The sequence below is a fragment of the Aegilops tauschii genome, chromosome 4, assembly GCF_002575655.3.
Source record: "Aegilops tauschii subsp. strangulata cultivar AL8/78 chromosome 4, Aet v6.0, whole genome shotgun sequence".
Taxonomy (NCBI): Eukaryota; Viridiplantae; Streptophyta; class Magnoliopsida; order Poales; family Poaceae; genus Aegilops; species Aegilops tauschii.
Window position 1 is genome coordinate 431,576,672 of NC_053038.3, and position 6,476 is coordinate 431,583,147.

At 45.6% G+C, this 6,476-nt stretch overlaps 1 pseudogene; it reads right to left on the reverse strand.

Moving 5' to 3' along the window:
- Positions 1–661: 661 nt before the first annotated feature.
- LOC109772180 (cyclin-A3-1-like) lies at positions 662–3,569 on the reverse strand (annotated as a pseudogene).
- Between the last annotated feature and the right edge of the window lie 2,907 nt (positions 3,570–6,476).

Consider the following 6,476-nt stretch of genomic DNA (forward strand, 5'->3'; position numbering starts at 1 on the left):
GTATTGGCAGGCTGGTCGGAGCGGCGGACGATAGTCCGACGCTGGGCAGAGGTGGCGCCTGGAGCTGCAGCGGCTGTTGCGTCTGCTGTGGGTAGGTGCAGCAGCGGCGGAGGCCCGCTGGTGTAGCCCGCCTGGAACGGCAGCAGGGGCGGTCCGCTCGGGCCAGACGCGGCCTGCATCGGCCAGTGCGTCGCCGGGTGGCTGTAGGCAGGGGCGCAGCCGGCGGGGTGGTGTACGGGCTGGCCAGGTACAGGGAGATGCCCTGGACAGCCGTCACGAGGCCCCGCAGGATGCTGGTCATCTCCTCCGGCGTGAAGACGGAGGTTGTCGGCGGCGCGGAAGTGACGGGGGCCGGCGACGCGGAGGTGATCGGGGCCGGCGGCGTTGGGGACCCGACAGTGGTCATCGGGGCAGTGGTCATCGGGGCGGTGGTGCCGCCGGGCAGCGTTGGCGTGGATGATGATGATGACATGATCGCAACCGAGTCTCTGGATACCAAATTGGTAGAACCAGGGATCCTACCGGACCTGCTCCGTAGGTTGTAGGGGAAGGATGGAGCGGGGCGAGGCGATGAGCGGGCGCGGCGGCGGCTGGGCGCCGTCGCGTAGGAGGAAGATGGCGGCGGCGGCTAGGGTTCCGGCTCCTCTGGGAGCAGGGCAATAGGGATAATAATATTCTTATTGCTTAATCTCAAAAAGAGTCTTACAACATATATTTATAACTTAGATAACTTGCATACGAATTAACCTAAGATAACTTATGGGCTAAGATTGCCCGGTGGGCCTTCTACGGCCATAGGCTAAACCGGTCATAACACAAATTCAAACAAAAAAGTTCGCATGTGAAAGCCAAAAAACTGGGGGCAGCCTATCTTGCCTTGCGATCATTATACTTGACTTTGATGGCGACTTCTTACAGGCCCGGATACGTTCCATTCAACTGCAATTCGTGTATAATCAAGATGCAAGACTTGAGATCAGAGACCTTGTAGTCCGTGTTCCTTTGCAGGGTCAGGTTCTGCAGAATAAACACAGGCTAATATCAGAAAATTATAAAGCATAATGTAGATTCAACAAATACTCACGTCTTCTTACCCAAGGACGGGTAGTTGGGCTGATTGTGAACCTGGCCAGAAAAAGGCAGGCAGCAGCAACAACTGATGGATTGAACTGTATGCAGCCATGGTGCAGCAAACTCAGTTCCGCAAGGTAGCTACACAGAAACTCCAGCTTCTTCGCTTTTGCACGCTAAGGTTTGAAGAGGGGAGAAATGTTACAATAAAGAACATCAAGTGAATACAATATCAGATGCTGCAACAGATGCTTACATCGCGTTCGCGGCAAACAGTTATGTATCTCTTATAACAACATGCATTGAACATCAGGGTTAGGATCTTTTGAGTCCAGTGTGGCAATAATCATAAGACAACATATACGTTATGCGAATTAAACATGTTAACTATTGTACATGCTGAACACGACGTGGTCGTGGCCTCGCGGGGATGGCCTGGCCACTGAAACCGTGTTCGGACCACCTAATAGATCTCGTGAAAAGAAAATTATTTTCAGACTCTGCCTATGTGCTATGCTAGTCAGACATGGATTCTGGCCAGCTTTTCAATAGCCAGATCTAGGATTTTTCTCATTCAGGAACAAAAATGTAGGCAGAACAGATACGTAGAACGTTAGGCTTAGGAATGTATTTGAGCACAATATGGCAGTAATCATATATAATAGTACTACTTTACTTATATTTCTGAACTTTTATGATAACTGTTTTACTCTGAGGATATTTTATATTTTGAACGTAGAAGTTTCAGCTAAAGTACATACCGTAGAAAAGTTCTTGCAGTGGGACTCCCCATCTCAAAGTAAATATATTTCAGTATGTCAGCCTCCATCTTCACCACCCGCGGTGCATAAATAAAAACCACAAATGTTTCTCCACCATTGAGTCCTGGAAATTTACTGTGGGAAGTTAAGCAGAAGAAAGGCTAACCTGCTGGTTGGTGTACGTTTTGTCAGTAATGTCACTGTATTTTTGCACCTTATGCACATGTATATCATCTTCATATTTCCTGCAACATTCCATCCATTCTAGTCAGATAGTCATGCTAAGAGATAAACAAAAAAGAAAGATAAACAATGGTTTAGTTCCCTACGCAGCAACAAGCAATGCGGTCACACCAAGTAGTTGCAGCCTTTTCCGGCTATGACAGTTGCCGAGAGGAAGCGGTCGACATATGAAACAGCAAGGTGAACCGTGTCAGAAGGAAGCCTGAATTCCCATGCCACTTCCACCAGCCAGTCCACTAGGACCGCCCTCATTCTGGGATTGATATCTTCCTGTGTCGTCCAGTAGTCATCCCTCGGACTCCTCTGATAAAAAAACGTTCAACATGAAAGTTGTTCGTCTCGCCAAAACGGTCAAGATTGCTTTTAGACTCGTTTCCATCCAAGGTCGTTTACTGCCTCAAACGTGGCCCGCAAGGTGCAGCCAGGTTGTAAACCGAACAGTTTTGGAAAGTTCGGATTCTGAATTTGACTAGGGTTTTGGACGTGGATCCAAACTTTTTCCTTGCACGGGAAGTCCAGCCGCCTCTTATATACCTAAGGGGTGATGGCGGATTGAACAACACACAATCGAACAAACACATCTATCATTTTTATCTTTTATCTTTTCTCCTTAACCCTAGTTCTTCTTCTTCCTCGTTCTTCGTTCGTTCTTCTTCATTGCAGGGCAGCGAACCTCGAGGCCCTAGGGGCGATCAGGCCGACCTAGGGCATCCCATAGCCGCCGCACGCCCTGACGGGGTCCCTCCCGGGCGTGTGGGGTTTCGGGTCCTCAAAAGCACCCGCCGGATTGCCTGCGTACCGCGCTTCCGGCCGGGTCTCCTTCGACGTGAGCTGCGGTGCATCACCCCCGGCGTCCAGGGTACACGATGACGTGTTCATGTGCGAACACACTTTTTGGCGACTCCGCTGGGGACGAAGCTTTGAACGGTCTCCGGTCTGTTCTTGCTACGAAGAGAACGTCATCTAGGGTTTGCAGTCTACAAAGGTAACATGAATACCCAATTCCCTTACGTAGATGCAAATAATGCATATGTTGTTGCTAGATCGTTTAATGAGCATAATGTTTTGGCTAGCCCTAGCTTTATCAATCATGCATCTAATTATGAGCAAGAGCCGATGCAACAAAATCTCCATGCTTCTACCTCATATAATTTTAGCAACATGCAACATATGTGTACCAACTCCCATGCATCGGCAACCCGACAAATCCATACGCCGATGAACAACTTGGTGAGTTTGGTTAATCAAGTTGAAACACCCTATGCAGGAACTTTCAATAGCATGCAACAAACTGTTTCACCTTTTTATTCATCGGCAACTAACTTGCAACATCTTAATCCAAACATGTCGGTGGATAGGGGAATTGGCCATGCTACTACTAGTTATTCGGCCAATTACCCTCAAACATCATATGCTACACCTCATGCTACTAATTTTTTTGCACCATACGCAACTGTTGATGTCCATAATTCGGCCCCGTACCTTCACGGTCATGGCCGAATAAGTGAAACTTCTGCAGGAGCACAAATGCCTTCACCCACTACCGTGGCATGTCATGTTCCCCCTATACAATTACAGAATTTCGGCAACATCTCATTGCTGAAAGAGTCTAAAAGCATCGGGGGCAACCATATCCAGACTGGGTAATTGAGAACAATCTTACATTCTCTTGGGATTTGTGCAAAGCTATTCGTCAGGAACTAATAAAAGGCGGGAAGCTTCATGATTTGCTGCTGTAAAAGCTAGAGTTGTGCAAATGATGCATTCACCAAATACTATAGCATCCAATGTACCCCCTAAACAATTGCATAGTTTCGGCAACTCATTGCCGGAAGAGTCTCCAAGTATGGGGGGCAATCTCATGAGGAGTGGATGGAAATTGAGATGAAAAGGTTCAAAGCTCGCCAAGCTGAGATGTGGGCTAAAATTAGACAAGAGCGAGAAGCCTTGCAAATTCAGAAAGATAAAGGTATTGATTCAGGTAACAAACAAAATTCAGTTATTGAAAAAGCCAAATCAAGTACTATATATTCTGAGTCCATCAAATCCAAAGAAACAAGTATTATTGAGAAAGGGCATGGAAAGCATAGCAAGACAGTCATGCTTGATTTTTCTGAAGTTAATGGAACATACTTCCTGCCCTATGAGTTTCGTGCCATAGAAATTGACAAGCTTCAAGGGCAAGAGCACGTAGCCGAACAAAGTTCGGTTGACAAAGATCTTCAAATTTATGATGCACGAAATCAAGAAGAAAATTGTGAAATGGTGTTGGGAAGCCATCCAGAAGCAAAGCGCGATATTATTCATCACATGCAATCATCATGCTCTCCCAACATATTTGAAGAGGTATGTCTAGCAAGTAATTTACCTATTTGCAGAGTTGGTCACAACTTTATTGTTGATGCATCTATTAAAAAAATTCTCATAAATAATTTTCAAAGACCAATGAAGAAGGGCAATTTACTTGTTAGCAATAAAATTGTTACTAAGCATATCGGTCAATATATTGTACCATTCAAAGAGACCGATAGTGACTTATTAATGTAGCCAAAGCTTTTCCCATTGCTTTATTTAAAGTTCATATCTAATTGGGTAGCTTTGCTTGTTTCATACTTGGCTTACACTTGGTCTCAATTGAGGCATGTATGTTCTAACTATTTTCGTTTCAGAAATTTAAAGCCAAGGTTAAATTCTATTGAGAAAACCGATGCTAATATAATATCTTATCCAAAGACATTGGAGATCGAGTGGAAGACACAATGCATAGCCGAATGGGGAGATTCCAAATCTGAACCATTCGTTTGCTTATCTCCAAATCCGTTCGCACATCAAGATTGGCTAGAAAACAAGAAGTATACCTTCAATTCAAGCATGTGTGATCAAATATTTGATTTGTTGCCGAAAAATAATTACATTACAATTTTTGATCACTATGTTAAGCCATCAATCCAAGGACGAATGTATTGTAAGTTGCATGATTCGTCCAAGCATAATTTTGAGGATTGCAACATGTTTCGTCAAATAGTTAAATCGGCCATTGAAAAAGGACGATTGAAGTTTGTTGAAACACCAAGAGATGCCCAGTCTATTCCGATTGGTCCCGATGGCAAAAAGTTTTTGCATCGGCTGCTTCAAGCCGATCCATTTAAAGAGAAGGTAAAAACTGCATGTGATGGGATCAACCTTTTAGGCTCGTTTCCATCCGAGGTCGTTTACTGCCTCAAACGTGGCCCACATGGTGCAGCCAGGTTGTAAACCGAACAGTTTTGGAAAGTTTGGATTCCGAATTTGACTAGGGTTTTGGACGTGGATCCAAGCTTTTTCCTTGCACGGGAAGTCCAGCCGCCTCTTATATACCTAAGGGGTGATGGCCGATTGAACAACACACAATCGAACAAACACATCTACCACTTTTATCTTTTATCTTTTCTCCTTAACCCTAGTTCTTCTTCTTCCTCGTTCTTCATTCGTTCTTCTTCATTGCAGGGCGGCGAACCTTGAGGCCCTAGGAGCGATCAGGTCGACCTAGGGCAGCCCATAGCCGCCACACGCCCTGACGGGGTCCCTCCCGGGCGTGTGGGGTTTCGGGTCCTCAAAAGCACCCGCCGGATTGTCTGCGTACCGCGCTTCCGGCCGGGTCTCCTTCAACGTGAGCTGCGGTGCATCACCCCCGGCGTCGAGGGTACACGGTGACGTATTCGTGTGCGAACAGTATCTTCAGACAATTAGGATGCCATACATCCTCAAGAACCCACAACTTCTGATATGAAATCAAGCTGTAAAGTAAAGGTAACATATGTAGTACTACTAACATACTTAGTGGTGCCTTGCTGTGCATACCACTGGGTTCGGTATGTAATCCTGTAAATATGTAACCTAGCTTTGGCAAGGTTTTCGCCACCATTTCAGTAGAAAAGAGAGCAGAAATAGCACAAACTCGTTGTTTGCTAGAGATGGAAACTCACTATTGCCGGATGGAACAGTGTCCTAATTTCACCATTTGCGCAGCCACAAGGAAACTAACTAGTATCACCGAACGATACAGTGTCCTAATTTCACCATTTGTGTAGCCACATGTAACTAATCAACTACTCCGATATAATATCCTGCACCCATAACAAAATAAAACCGATTAATTCACTCCAGCAGATCGAGATGTATCCACATGACAATACAATCCCCCAAATTCCAGGAACTCGTGCGTACAAGGTTATCACACCCCCCAATTCCATTCGAAGCAAAACTGTAACTACCCCTACTAGTCTACCAATCACGACTAGCCCGACTGCAAAACCATGTAAATCCGACCCCTAGCAAAGCCGACTTGGAGATACAGGACTCCAAATGATGCAATGTTTTTCTAAGTTGGAAAGTACACTTAAAGGAGCTTTCAATGGTATA